Genomic DNA, 16443 nt, shown 5'->3' on the forward strand with positions numbered 1-16443 from the left:
TTTTAATTCTTAACCTGTCTTATTCCCACTTGCTTTTTGCTATTTCTCTGTTTTATTGGGTCCCCTGACCTGTTTTTTAATGTCTCTGTTTTAATTCTCTCTTAATGTTTGTTTTTAATATTTTGCTTTTAGTCTTGCTTGTTTTAACTGTACAGCGCTTCGGTCAGTTGTAATGCTGTGTTTTTAAGCGCTTAACAAATAAAAATGGTATGGTATGGTATGGTATGCTAGAGAGTCAGGATGCCAGTGAACAGATGTTCACACATGAAAATACAGAGGGAAGACACTAAAGGTACACGTTGGGCAAGGGATAGCAGATATATTTTAATTATTCTGTTACTTGACTTTGATGGGTACTGTGAGTAGTAATTACTAAAACTAAATCTGTAATTAATATATATTTATATAAATAAGATAGAAATGTCTTTGTGAATAAAAAATATTAACTAAAGCTAAAAGAACACAAGGAAAACTACAATCCATTCTTTTAGGATGTTGATTTTTGTTGAGGGCAGATGTCAACGATATCCAGGGTCAGAGGGTGATAATCAGCTGTGACAAAACTCACTATTATGGTATAGGTAGACTCTCTTTGTTAGGAGGACTGTTAGACTCATTGACTTGACGTTGAACCCTTGTGTGTGCGTGAGGAGTGTGGAGTAAACAACATCTAGAATGGCATTGACATAGGGCAGGAGAGAAAAGCGAATGTGCAAAGCAAAATACTCTGTGCACATTATTTATTTATTTTTTGTGTGATATTGCTGAATCAGAACTGACTTATCAAACTCTGATTCTGATGCAAGTGATCTGTAAATCAAAAACGAAAGACAGATAGCTGTGCCTTTCAGCTTATGAGTGATGAGACAAACAGGTATGTAATAAGTACATAATAAGTATGTGAATTTACATACTGTAGAGGCTCGTGAAACATAAGACAGAGTGACATTTGCCATAAATAAGTATTTTATGTTGATTCATGGGTGAAACCATTGCTTTGTGTGATTTTTAGAAAACAGTTTTTAGGAAAAATATTCAGCCCTGAAAATAAAAGAAAAAAAATACTAATTAGCCCTAAAACTGAACTTCCAAGTGCGATCAGAAATAACATGGAAATAAAAACTAATATAAAAAGGCAAAATTAGAATAACCTTGGTTGGAATCACCGATGACACATCTTTACAGCATATACAGCTTAGTGCAATGGTTCTTAAACTTTTTCGATTCTCAGCGCCCCTGCTAAATCCAGGTTTTGCCAAGGTGCACCACCCACCCCCCGTCATATTCTAATATGCAAAATAACCAATCATTTTTTTTAATTAAAGGGTTAAGTAAAAATAAATGAAACACATATTTAAGTTCACAAGAAAATGTAATTGAATAAATTCAACTAATTATAATTAGTGGGATTGTGGTGTAGCGGGTCCACGACTACGAAAGATTGGTGGCTTTTACGTAATCCATTCGCCGTGTCAGTCTTCGTGTGTGTGATTGTGCAGCCGCAGGGAGTTGATGGAGTAACTGGGGCGAGTCGCACCTGCACGTGAGGGTGTAATCGTTCTCAATTGCTTAATCGGCTTCCTGCAGTGCGTGATTGAGATGCTGCGCCCACAGAGCCATACAAGAACGGGCCAGCACAGAAGGACAGGGAAAAAAGAGAGATGAAAAGGAAAAAGGCTTGGAGAGTGAGAGTGAGAGTGAGAGTGAGAGTGAGAGTGAGAGTGAGAGTGAGAGTGAGTGAGAGTGAGAGTGAGAGCAAGGCATTGGGGTGAAAGAAAGAGGATGAGCCAGCCAGCCAGCATGAATGAGAGAAGTCAACGCGATTCTATGTGCCACCTTGTAAGATGCTAGCAATGCCTGCTTATTAAAGCTACCTTTTTGTTGATTTAAATCTTTTAACTTTCTAGTAAAGTTGTCACGAGATTTACTAACCATTCTGGGATGATTGGTTTTTAAATGGCATTTCAACTTACTTGGTAGCATGCACTCTGGTGCCAAAACTTTCATACACAGTACACACTGTGGCCTCTCTTCACCATTGACTTCTGTCAACGTAAAACCAAAGTCCAAATAACTGTCATCATATTTTCGATATTTGCGCTTCTTCACACTCTGGTTGATGTTGCCACTGGTTGACGGTGTGCCCTCTTTATTTTCACTCTCACCATGCTTATTACTGTTTACTACAAAACGACCCATTTTTAAAAATACATACAAGAAGAAATACTTCAGAAACTTCACATGACTTTATTACAATAATATACAGTTGATACAACCTCCAAAAACTATTTCAACATTAAGACCATGTGAAACCGACAGCTAATTATATACGAACACAAAGTACCGAGAAAGTTCGACAGACTACTAAAACAATCGAGAAATGTAATTATTGTAGAGTGCCATTTAGTAACCATTTGTTGAGGCTTCCTCAAACAATTGTTACATCTGCCAGACCTGGTTTGCACCAGGTCTGGCAGATGTTGCGTCCTATCACATTAAATTGAAAATTGAAATAAAATTATGAAAATTTTGTGAGGAAGCAGCACTGCAGCGTACACTTTGGGAACCACTGGCCTAGTGTGTTTAACAAGGTGCTTTAGTCTGAAATAGTCCGTATTCGGTACCCCACTCTCCAAATCACTTAATTTTTTGTTGCTCACTTATCCCATGGTGATTCAGACATCTTTACTTCTTGCTTTTTGTCTAAAGCCTGAATATTGTTTTTGACCTACAGTATAGTGCAGCTCCTTTATCTCTCCAATTTTGCCTATCTTTCCTGAGGAACGTGTAGACAATGATAGTACCGTATATTCCTGCAAGATGTGTGTCTTCTATTCCATTGATACGGTTAGCCCAAGCTAATGCTGTTGTTTCTAGTTCTCTTGTTTTATTTCTGATTCTCCTACAAAAACACATTTTAGGGGCATTAACCTTCATTCAATCTTATTCACTGGGATTTATCCTACTTAAACATTCCCCTTTCAGTTTCCCAAGTCAGGCAGCATTTAATGTTTGTTCACTTGTCAAAAAATCATTGTACCCCCCAATATTTATCCTTTTTTTTCTTTGCAAACACATTCCGTATTGTTGGTAAAGGAAATGTTTTTCCTGAAAGGTTTTCCAGTGGCTGAGAAAACTAAACCCTTCCTGTTCACACCATGTCTTCATCTATGCATTGTGACTGGACATTAACCTCTGAAGATGCAGTGTCGTTCCTGCTTCTGGAAGATTAAGAAAAAAATAAACAAGTAGCAAATTTCATTTTTGCTAGCAGGTTATTTCAAATTCCCACAATTTGTTTTCAAGGGTGGATGAAATGGCATTTACCCAAGCATGAACTATGACCAGAGGTTCTTCAGGTGTCCTGGCAAGTTACCAGTCTGCTCTCTGTGTGATGTGGGAAACTTGAGCTTCTAGAAGGCAGCACACTGTGCATGAGTCACCTGATTCAAATCTAGTAGCAACAAAGCACTTCAGTCCTCACTTGCTGCCCATACTGCACTTTCACACCAACGCGTTGCTGTTTATTTGCATTAGATCTGAGGAGATGATGAAGGAAAAGAGTGCAGCCACATGAGACAATGTAAGAAAATGGCAATTGGGAATTCTGTTGTTGTTCCCTTGACATAAGCTATCAAATGACGTGAATATCACACAAGTACATTTAAGCTATGTATCCTTTCTAAATTTTGTATTAGTAAAACAATAGAGTGATTACGTAGATGGCCATGAATCATTTTAGAGTATTGTTTGTCAGCTAGCCTGATTGTCTCTGAGGTGCAGAAAACATACACAACACTCTTATTGTTGCTGTATGACCTCTAAAAAACCTTATAGAAGTGTAGGAGAAGACTAAAGTGGACATCCATACATCCGTTATTAAACCTGGTTAGTCCAGTTCTGGGTCACAGAAACCAATCCTGGACAGGGCTCCAATTAATCTCCGGCCACATGCTCATAAGATCTGTGTTTGGTCCAAAGTGCCAGAGACTGTAACAGACTGGTGTATTTGAAAGTTGTTTAGATTTGCACCAAGGAATGGAAAGCGTCTTTAGTGGAAAGTAAGACCAAAGAAGATGACTAAAGAAATCCAAGACACCAAAACCATGATACTAACCAGAAACAAAGATCTTAGACAAAGGAAATCTGAAGCAAAAAGAGTCAAAATTAAATAGGAGTTTCACCCTGACTGTTCTGGCACATGTCAAAATCGAATTTATGAAGCCAGTCCAGGATGGGAAGAATACCTTTATTGACACATACGTGGAGCCACTAAGTACATGGGAAGAGATGACTGACTTACAGATGGTGATAACACTTCTTAAATACACTTTCTTAATTACAGAAGTAAGTGACTAGTTTGATTTCTCATGTCCTTGCTAGTTACTGATAAACAGGACACTTGGAGTCAGGATTCAGTTAGATGAGATTATGTTCTCTTAGCAATTCTTGTCCTTGTGTTAAAGTAGCAGCAGGACAGGGTCACAGATTTAGAGCCTTTAATTAATAAGCTTTCTAAGCGTACTAAAATAAAAGGCTAACCGTTAACAAGGACAGCAGTCATTCAATATAATCAAAGAGCGAAAATCATTTTTATCTATAAAAATCTACTCTCACAATCTCTTGTGCCTTGAACCTTTTGTTCTTCTACAATAAGAATAATCAATTATTATTTACTTCAAGCAACTGATTCCTGTGTGTCTACATTGGCATAAGGCAGGTCAAGTGTCAGAGCAACATAACCAATATCAGGGGAGACAACAAAAGTATTTATCATGACTTTGATAACAGATGGAATAAAGACTTGCACAGTACATCTGAATACACCGCAACGATGATAATGATGCAATCTAAAAATATAGTAGTAATGATGATGACATAAATTATTACAGTAACAAATGCTGCTTTTGACCAAGCTGGGCAAAAAGAAAGAAATTCATTAAACTAAACAGTAGTCAGTTCTGGGGGGTAGTTTTGTACGTGGATTAGTCGTTTAGCCGGATGTAATTGTTGACGATTTGGCCTGATCCTGGATCTGTCCGGTTTTTTGAAACTCTTGCTGGATTTGTTGTCATAGCAGCACATCCAAATCCTCAAACCTAAGGATTATCTCACACACTTAATCAGTGTCCGTGCATGGAATTCATTCAGTCATGGCTTCACTGTTCATGAATGAGCGACCAATTGATATCGGTGCGCAAATTATAAGAAGAGAATTTCATATAGAGAGGGTTTTGCACGATCGGCAAGATCCTTTATTGCTCCCAGAAGAAATTCTTTTCGAAAGATACTGCTTTAGCTGAGGGGGAATATTGTACCTCAAAGATTTATTACCACCTTTTATTCGAAGTCAAACTAGGCAATCACAACCACACAGACAGTATGCATTGCTTTAAGGTTTTTTGCAAGCAGCACTTTTTTTAAATACTGTAGGCGATGTGGAAAATCTATCAAAAAGTGCAGTTTGCCAGACAATTCGTAAAGTCTGTTTGGCTCTGAAATATTTCCTTCGGGTTTTCATTGTGTTTCCTGGACACGTGCGTGTACAGACAATAAAAGAGGTGTTTCATGCTATTGCAGGTAGGTAATACACAGGCTAAAACACCCACAGTTCCATGAAGAATCTCACAATCAGCCTAACATTCTCATTACCCAGGATTTCCAAATGTGACTGGGGCACATGGGACTGATCAGAGTGGAGTTTGATCAAACATTATTTGGAAAATGTACCTCTCCTCCTTCTGATGAATAATCAGACAGTGTCTTCATCAACAACTGACCCAACAAAAAAAAAGAGGGCTATATGGAACATACCTATGGCACACATGGAGGACAAATATATGCAATGACCATCCTTTACCTGAAATGAAGTGACCACTGCATCCTGCCACTGGTTCTGAGGAGGAGCTTCCCCCTGGAATGCCCTCAGAAACAGGGCGATGGGCATTTTGCTGTATAGCCAACTCTTCTGCAGGGGTTAGGTCTGGACCACATGGACCTCCACCTGTTTTTTTCTTGTCTGCCTTCTTATTAGCTTTAAAATTAATGTTTTTTATATTATATATGATTATTTATGTCAACAATTCTTTAAATAGTTATATACCAATATTTACCAGTTTGAAGTATATTCTTGTACTTCACTTTAACCTGTTCCCATGTTCTCCTTGTGCTCACGTTTTATCTGGAATTATGACATATTAAATTATAATTAATCTGACACATAGGAAATGAAACTCTGCATTCAGTAAGTACAATGCACACTACTTAGCGTTTAATTTGTCGGCCACTTTTTGCCAGCCATCTTTTCTGGTTTGGGCTGCTTTTGCAGTGTTAACCCTTGTGCGTATTAAATCTTGAAATTCTTCATGTCCTTCAAACAAAAGGTCCTGCTCCACTTGTGTGAAAAAAATGTGCTAGTTCTTTCGTCACTTTGTTACAGCCTATCAAAGACTTGCTGATCATGTTTTCTAGACTCAATATATATGGGCTTTTCAATCAGCGCGGGCGCGCGCATTCATCTCGGATGATTAGATCCAGCTAGACTAATCTACTACACGGCTGCATTTGAAAAAGCGACTTATCCCAGATGAGTTTCACTTGCATTTCCTCATCCAAGATGAGGCATCTGATCTCGGATGATTTAAGCGATGTATGGAAAATACCCCCCTGATGTTCAGTTGGGAGTAAAAATGTGCTATAAAAAATCTGGAGCTCCCACTTGTGATGTCTCACTTTCCCACTAAGATACATTGATGTGAATTTCCATTCAGTTTTGGGAGGTCAGTGTTGAGTTGCTGTTTGTTGGGCATAAAACCTATTAAATTATTTTTAATTATTATTTTTCTTGAACATATAAAGCAAAGTAAATACATTTGGCATATATCACATTGCTCCAAATACAAAGTGATAAAGTAATTTCTGGCTGACCTGGTTATAATTTTTTGATATTAGTGCACTTTTAGAAGAGGTGAGAGGTCAGTGTTATGTTACATCTTCAATAATTTGGGTAGGTTAGTCTTCTCTGAATTGTTAAAACTAGTCATTTTGATGTTATACTGCAGTCATGTGAAATTTCTGTTTCATATCACACGGATGCAGCGTTGGATACTGAAACTGTGAGCCGCCATCCTTTATAGGCAGGGCAAAATGATTCACGGCATCGCATGACCTCTCTGTGTCAGGTGACCGTCAGCAAGCCTAACAACTGCACACAGTATGGCCACAAAATTGTAGGGAATATCCAAAAACAGAATACAAAATGGTTTTGAGGTGATATCACCATCATAACCTAAAAAATAAAAACAGCAATTAAGAATTCATGACTTATAATTACAAAAATATAACCTAATGACTTCAGGAAAGCCATAATGCAGATTAAGGCCAGTTTAGCATCCTAGATACTCTAAAAAGCACATCTTGGGGATAAGGAAGGAAAATTAGAGTTATCCAGGGGAACATTCACAGAAGCGCAGGGGGAACGTGCAGATTGCAAGGAGACAGTGACTTGGCTGAGACCTGTGGAGTTGTGACATTTAATTTCACAAATCATGCAATGACCTTTGCTTTATTGCATTTAAATTGGCTAGATAAAAGCTGCTGCCTATTGTTAAGATGACTAAGGCATTAGACCAGCTGTTCTTGTGCTTTGTCAGTACAAACAGTGCCTACAAATTTACATTCCAAAGAGTTTCTCAATTAAATGCAAATCATTGCTGTTTATAGACTGCTACATTTGGTCTGTCTAATATTATAGATTTGACTTATGTTTTCCCTGGAATATAATCTATCTATTTGGAGCACCAAAGAAACAGATTAATTCTAAGATCTTCAATTTTTCCTCACTCTTATTTACTTCCAAGTTGTTTATTAAAACCATGGGCTTGTGAGCATCAGAGCAGGACTTTGGGTCAATGGAAGAATGTCACCTGGTCTGATGAGTCCCTTTTTATGTTGTACAATGTGAAGATAAAGCAGTGAATGGAATTTAATGCTTTTAACAACATTCTGCTGGGAAACCCTGGGTGTGTGCACTCATGTGGATGTTAATTCAGTGCATATCACCTACATAAATATTGTTGCAGACCAATTACACTCCTTCATGGCAACAGTATTCTCTGATGGAAGTGGTGGCATCTTTCATCAGGATAATGCACCCTGCCACGCTGCACAAATTACTCAGGAATGGTCTGAGGAACATGACGTAGAGTTCAAGGTGATGCCCTGGTCATCAAATTCCTCAGATCTCAATCCACCTGATCTTCTGTGAAATGTGTTGGAACAACAGGTTTGATCTGCGGTGGCTCCACCTTGCAATATGCAGGAGTAATGTCCTGGTGCCAGATACCGAAGGACACCTTGAGAGGTCTTCTAGAGTCCATACCTTGGTGGGTCAGAGCTGTTGCGATGGCACACAGCAGGAGAAAAAGCGTTTTAACCTGGTGGTCAAAATGTTTTAGCTCATCAGTGAGTGTGTTTTTTCTGTTAAAGTTTTTTTTTTATTGAATTTATTAAAAGCAAATAACATTCCACACAAACAAGTCAGACTTAACAAAACTAAATTCAAATCAACTCCCAGCCAAGAGAAAGAGAGGACGGTCAACAGCCAGAGTAAAACTATAAGAGAAGAAAAGAAGGAAGAGAATCCTTTTCTCCAATATAAATGCCTATTATGAAATGTTGTTGATTAGATCCTACCAGGTTTTTAAAACCTTTTGCACAGATCCTCTAAGTGAGAATGTGATTTTTTCCAATTTCAAATAGTATATAACATCAGTTAGTCGCTGACATAAAAGAGGTGAGCAAGACAAGTCTACGTGCTGTCGCATACATGTGCTTTGGAGGCAGCCAACAAGCCCTAAGGTGAGTGATCTATCGAGAGATGAAGGATTCATTTCTAGTAATAATGCCTCTCTCTCTCTTTCACCAGACCTAAAGAAGAAAAGTAACAATCCCATTTACTTACCTCCGCCATTTCTAAGTTCTCAAAATGGCCGTCCAACATCATTTCTGCTTCCAACTCCAGAAAGTGACGCCACTTTCCAGTCCCCCATTGTGATGACATCAGTTCCGGTCCCTCCACGATGAGGTCACTTCCGGGTCCCCCATGATGACATCACCTCCATCCTACAGTTTTGAAGTCATTTCCTGCCATATCACATCCGGTCGCCATTTTGTATATATATATATATCTCCATTTCACTAGTGTATTCTGTCAAAAGCTTTGGTTTTTGATCTATTTTCTCGATCATTTTTCATCATGTCCACTGGACATTATACGGGGCAATTCCCCAACTCTTTTTCATTTGTTTGCGTTAATTCTTTTCTTATTACAGTGGTACTAGGGCGTTGTACTGTGTTAGCCATTATGAATGCAGAGAAAAGCCAACAAAATGACACCTTTTATTACAGGGCTAATAGTGAAGTAAAGGCAATTCCAGTTTGTTTGTCCTTCTCCACTTTAAGCCCATCTGGGAGTCCACCAAATACAGCTGTTAGTGGATTAGGAGGGATTGTGACACCAAGGCTGTCTGAAAGGCATTTAAAGATCTTGGTCCAGAATGATGTTCATTTGGTACACATCCAAAATATATGACCTAATGAGGCTGGAGCTCGATTTCAACATTCACAGGTTGGATCTTACCCTGGAAACATTTTGGGAAATTTTAAATGAGATAGATTTGCTCAATAAAAGATTTTAAGTTGAATAATTATATGCTTTGCGCATATGGAGCGCAAGTGAATTCTGTGCATGACTGTCATCCACTCCTTTTCTGAAATGTTGAGTAAGAGATCCTTTCCCACTGTACTCTGGGATTTTTGAAAGGAAGGGACTTTAAAATGTTTTTATATGTTATAGAAATGTGGCCTGAGTCCTCAAGACTGATCAATATTACTTCTGGAATAGAAATAGGTTGGAGGTGAGGAAAATGGGGCAGATTTTGTTTAGCAAAGTTTCTAATTTGGAAATAGTGGAAAAATTGTGTTTATGGGAACTTAAATTTGGAGTGTAATTGTTTGTAGGATGCAAAGACATTATCTGTGTACAGACCTCTAAATGATTTAATCCTGTACGTTTTACAAACATTAAAAACTGTATAAGTTTGAAAGGGTGGAAAAATGGTGGTTATCATGTAAAGGTGCCACAGATAAAAGCTTCTGTATCTTGAAGTGCTTCCTACATTGGTTCCATATTCTTTGTTAGTGAAGCCCAACTGGGTTGTTAGTATTTTGACAATACTTTAATTTTACTGGGGTACAAAGCAAGGAATATAAAGAAGTACTGCAGGATTTTATCTATTTGTGTCAATGTCCAGGTTTTTATAGCTTGTATATTTGCAGCCCAGTAATAAAATTGAAAGTTAGGTAGAGCCATGCCACCTTCTGTTTTAGGTCTTTGTAGGGTCATCCATTGGATACGTGGATGTTTTGAATTCTAAATAAACAATGTTATGATTGAATCTAATTTCTTAAAAAAATATTTGTTAATATATATGGGGATGCTTTGAAATAGAAAAAGAAGCTTAGGAAGGATATTCATCTTAGCAGTGTTAATTCTCCCTGCTAAAGTGAGATGGAGGATAGACCATCTATGTACGTCTTCTTTAAGTTTTTCCATGCAGACAGCAAAATTTTGTTGAAAAAGAGTTTAACGATAATAAAAGTAAGGTGTGCAATCTAATGTTGTGTGCTAGAGAGTTCACTTGGAAGAGCACACTTTTATTCAAACTTTTTGTTAAATTCTTTTATTTGATATTTTGATTTGTGTTTATTATTGTTTCAAATTACTTTGTAATTGCAAGTTATGTTAACTTTGCTGATATATGTATCTACTTGTATGCTGAGCCTAAGGAGGCAGGGACCCAGGACACACCACCGATTTTCTAACTCTTGCTGTTAAACTCCATTTGTGCTCCCTGCTGTTTATTTTGTGTTTTTTTGGTTTGTTTTTGGATTTTCTGGATTTTGACCCTTTGATTCTTTGTCTAGGATTACTTTTGTGGATGTCAGACTTAACATCTTTTTGAAGATTTATTGTAACAATTTTGCCATTTTGTACTTCCTCTAGTTAGATGTAATTTTGTTGTGAGATTTGTTTTCATACTTTTGGATATTTTGGAGCATGTTGAACTTTAAACATTTTAGAATTAGGTTTAAACGAACCTGATTAAAAAGTTTTCATTTTAGTCTGTGGTTTTTCTTCTTCTCCTTTTTTTGGAGTTTGTACAATTCCACTCTCTGGCCTTTATTTGCCTTTATTCAACCTTTTGAGAATTAATAGGCTTAAACAATAACACTATCTCTCTAAAGCATCATAAACACCAATCCCCTGTTCTCTATAATTAGTGTTAAGAGACACATGGAGTGTCTAAAGATAATTGTGAGAATTAATAAGACCAGGAAATGCTTGTTAAGATAACAGCATACTTAGCAATAGCAAGGCATAGCATAACTGGGGAAAACCGGGAAATCACAACTAAACAGACAATTTAATTCCAAACAAGAATTAAAGGGCAAGATGTTACTCAGGAGTGAAAGGCTGAGTAAAGACAGAAACCAGAAAACAAATGTAGCGCTAGGGCCTACTTGAATAAACAGCTAACCACATTAAAGAGTATCAATTCATAGAGCATCCATGGAGTTTATAGTAGTCATCGCAGATTTTTTAATGCCATTTCCATAACATCACAACTAAAATGGACACACGACAAATCCCAATGGTGTCTTAAAACAAGAGAGTCAAAACAGAATAAAACAAATCTCTTTTAAGCAATGTCTAAATGAAAAACATACCTCATAGATTTTAATACTCCAATTACAAGTAGCCAACCCTCTTCCCACTTTACTGGAATTTTCATCCCTCCCCAAATTCTAAAGGCAATTCAGAGTGTAAACTTACACTGTTCACATTCTTCTATTTATTCTTTCAAATGCCATGCTGTCACCATTAACAATCCTGTTAATATCACGTTGTCTGCTTCATCATCCTACGGCACAAAAACTTGATATCCTGTTAAGTTCCTATCCAGAGGACCACACACCACGTATTCCACAGGGAGACTTGAACATCCACCTGGAAGCTCTTAATATGGCTAGTTTCCTCTCAAGAGATACCATATGCATGTTGGGTGTGAGTATGGACCCCCATATAGCCACATTATTTGTACAGTTTTGCTGTATTTCATTCAGGTGGTGCTCTGATGACTAAATTCAGGAATAACTGGCATGGTTTCCTTTATTTTGTTCACACTGTCTCATCAGAATGGACCACTCAGACTCCTCTTTGGATTTGTGCTGTCCACGCCATTCTAAAGCTCAAATATGAACACATGTGAACCCAATATAGGTCTGTCACCAGTCAATCTCAGGGTCCACTCACACTTAATGGCAATTTGGATTTGTCTCCTGTTGACTCTGCACCAAAACAAATGCCTCCAGAGCTCTTCTGAAAATGGGCATACAATCATCAAAGACCCCATCGAAGAACTGAAAGACAACTGCATTGTCCTATGGCTTCTCTCAGAGTATATGTATGTACAGTATATATTATATAATGCAATTTATATATTAGTAGGGCAGTGTAGTGGCACAGTGATAGCACTATTGCCTTTCAGTAAGGAGACCAGGGTTCAGATCATGGATCCTGCCTGTGTGGAGTTTGCATATTCTCCAAATGTCTGCATGGATTTCCTCCAGGTGCTCCAGTTTTCTCCCACAATCCAAAGACGTGCAGTTAAGTTGAATTGGCGGTCCTAAATTGGCCCTAATGGATACTAGGTAAGTGTGAGTGTGTGTGTGTCCTGGAATGGACTGGTGCCCTGACCAGGGTTTGTTCTTGGACCCTGTTCAGGACAAAACGGGTTAGAGAACGAGTGACTGACTGACTATTAACATAATGAACATCTTTGGTTGGAAATGTAGGAAGCAGTCAGGGGTACTCAGAGGAAAGCCCACACAGGGAGAACATGCTAACTCGACACAGGCAATGTCTGGGCATAAGGATTCGATCCTAAGATGCAGGATTTGTGAGGCAGCAGTGTTGTCAACTGTGTCTATGCTAATGCTAATGCAAGACACATTTGAAGTATAATTTTTCTTTAGTTGCTTATTGAGATTTAAACATCTGGATTGTTTTTTTACTCTTTAAGGGCTGCATTTACAATTTGAGTTCCTTCTTGTGTTGTTAAAAAGGTACCATTTATCACAGATCTGTAAACAACAAGCAAACAACATTCATCAGCATAGTTAGCGAAATGTAAACCTGTATGTGCATCGGTTAAAAACAATTTGGAAAGAAAAAAGAAAGAGTCCAGTAGTGTCTGGAATAAGGCAGGAGAGGATAAAGAGTGAGAGATCAAAAAGTTTGTGCCACTGGGTGCCATGCTTTTTGAAAGAAAAGCAGAACTTTTATCAAAATAATGTTTCCTGGCAATTGTTGGAACACTGCGCTGTTGTATTGGATGACTTTCTTCACAGCATTGTGACGGGTGATGAAAGCTGGTTTCATCGCTTTCATCTGGAAATGAAACGCCTGGAACAAAGTTGTGAAGGAAGGGTATGTTCAGTCTTCCAGAACACTGCGTCACTTGGAATAAGGGACTCGTTGAAGTGAACAAAGTACAGAGATTTGATTACCATGTAAAAACTTTCTGGTGATATCTCAATAATGAACTGTGAAATTAAAATGCTTATTTATTTTGCTAAGGCCCTCATCATTTAAAAATTCTTTGTAAAAGAAATATGTAGCCACTGTAGTCATGAAGAATCATGTTTGGGAGATCTGTTCTAGTTAGTTGTACTTTAGTTTTATATATATTGTGATGGACGGACGGCAGCTCATCCCGGCCGACATATCCAGGACGCTAGATGGCATCTTCCCTGCAGCCTAGAGGTGCCCCAGATTCCCGCAGGGCATCATGGAAAATGGAGTTTGGCTTCACAACCCTGCTGGGTACCCTGGGGGCCACCGTGTGACGCTGCAGGGAAATGAGGGGATTTTTGTTTCCCATATAGCCAGGAAGTACTTCTGTTCCTTCGTCCCTGTGACTTGGGAGTACTTCCAGGCTGAAGAAAAATGTAATTCTCCATCTGACCGGGAAGTGCTGACAAGTCATGTGAACAGAAGAGGAGAAGCACTTCCGGGTCAAGGACTATATAAAGGACTATGGGAGACCCAGCAAGCCGATCCGGAGTTGGGAGGGAGTGTGACGAAGCGGCTGGGAGGAGAGGAGGATTTTTGTGTTTAATAGTGTGCATTTATTATTAGTGATTACTTGTTTATGTGCTTTGGGGCACTTTGAAGAAGAAAATAAAAATACTTCTGGGTGCTTTTAAACCAGTGTCTGCATCTGTCTTTTGGGTTTCACGGGGCAACATCGCCCTCAAGCATCCACTTATTGACATTGGCGGGCCGTAAATAAAGGACAAGTATTGTTTTTACAAAAGTTTTAAAGTAAAAGTGAAAATAATGCATGTGTAACAATTCCCATGAAAATAACAATCTCTTTAAATTGCATATCCGGTAAACCAAACCGGTGGGCGAGCGAAATGAGCAGGGGGCAGAGCCCCCTAGTGTATATATATATATATATATCTATATCTATTGTGAAAGGCGCTATATAGCGCCCGACCCGGCACAGACTGAGGCAGAAGCATGTACTTAAATAAAATACTTTTTTATTTTTCTTCAGCCGTGGGGCATGCCTTCCCCGTGTCCCACAGGCCCAACACAGTCCCAAAAACACTCACAAATACCACAACAGTCCTTCTATCACCACCACTCCTCAGGCTTAGTCCTCCTCCTCCCGACTCTGGCTCATCCCAAGTGGTGGTGGCTGGCCTTTTTTATACCCCATCCGGAAGCATTCCAGGTGCTTGATCACCTGGCCTTAACTGCATTTCCGGGTGGGGCTGAAGATTTGACCAGCCAGGCTGCAGACTCCATGCAGCTCCCCCTGGCGGCCATCCGAGCCCCCAACCAGGCTGTGGAGGACTCCATCTCCCATGGAACCATGCGCCCGGTTGGGGAACCATCGTCTACCAGGGAGGCTGCCACCAAGCATCCTGGGGGAGGTATTGAGCTGTCCTTGGTAGATCCCCCGGAACAGATGCAGTAGGGGCATCCCTGCCAGGCATGGGATCCAGCTGTCCTTCACACTATATATATATAATATACAGACCACAGGGCTAAACGAGATTCTCAAATCAAATCAAATTTGATTTGTCACATACAAGCATACACACAGTACAATAAGTAGTGAATTGTTTAGTTGCTAAACTACTTGACTGTTCATTAATTACAATTTAAAAAGACAATAAACAATAATACACAACTTTATAAATATAAATTCAAATGTTATGTTAAATGACACCAATAGTATGCAATATACCAAAATTATAAAAATATGCAATAAATAAGTAAATCAAGTCAAGTCAAGTTGGGGAGCATGCACTGGTACAGTGTGTTGCCGCACCCATTACACAATGAAACAACTTGGGATCCCAGTTTGCAATCCCCCAGGCAGACACGCGGTCCAGTCCCACCCTCCGGAAATGACCCTCTATCTGCCACAGCCAGGTGCTATGTGGGCGACCCCTTGGTCTGATCCAGCAACTCGGGTCCCCAACAATGAGAATCTTACAAGCTGGATCACCCTCAGGGAAACGCGCCACATGGCCGTAGTGCCGTAACTGACGCTCCCTCACAATGCAAGGTAATGTGCCTCATTTGGGACTCCATGAGCAACCACTCATTCGACACAAAGTCAAACCAACGGTACCCAAGGATTTTCCAGAGAGACGCAGTACCAAAGGAGTCCAGTCTTCGTCTCAGGTCACTGGATAGCGTCCATGTCTCGCAACCATATTGCAAGACAGGAAGCACCAGGACTCTAAAGACTTGGACCTTCGTCCTTTTGCATAGATATCGGGAGTGCCACACACCCCTTTCCAGTGACCTCATGACCCCCCCATGCTCTCCCAATCCGTCTGCTGACTTCATAGAAAGAGTCACCAGAGACATGAATGTCACTGCCAAGGTAAGTAAACCTCTCAACAAGGTCAACACTCTCTCTGTAAACAGACACACTGCTGATGGCCGTTCCCAAGAGGTCATTAAAGGCCTGGATCTTGGTTTTTATCAGGACACTTGCAAGCCCAGACACTCAGACTCCTCGCTCAGTCTCTCAAGTGCCCTGATCAGAGCCTTCATTGACACCACGAAGATCACAGCATCATCAGCAAAGTTAAGATCCGTGAACCTTTCTTCACCAACAGATGCCCCACAGCCACTGGACCCTACGACCTTGCCCAACACCCAGTCCATACAAGCATTGAACAGAGTAGGAGCAAGAACACACCCCTGATGAACCCCAGAATCAACTGGAAAAAACGCAGAGGTCCTGCCTCCACTCTGCACAGCACTCACAGAACCAGTGTACAGGCCGG

Source organism: Erpetoichthys calabaricus, chromosome 13 (genome assembly GCF_900747795.2).
Source record: "Erpetoichthys calabaricus chromosome 13, fErpCal1.3, whole genome shotgun sequence".
NCBI lineage: Eukaryota > Metazoa > Chordata > Cladistia > Polypteriformes > Polypteridae > Erpetoichthys > Erpetoichthys calabaricus.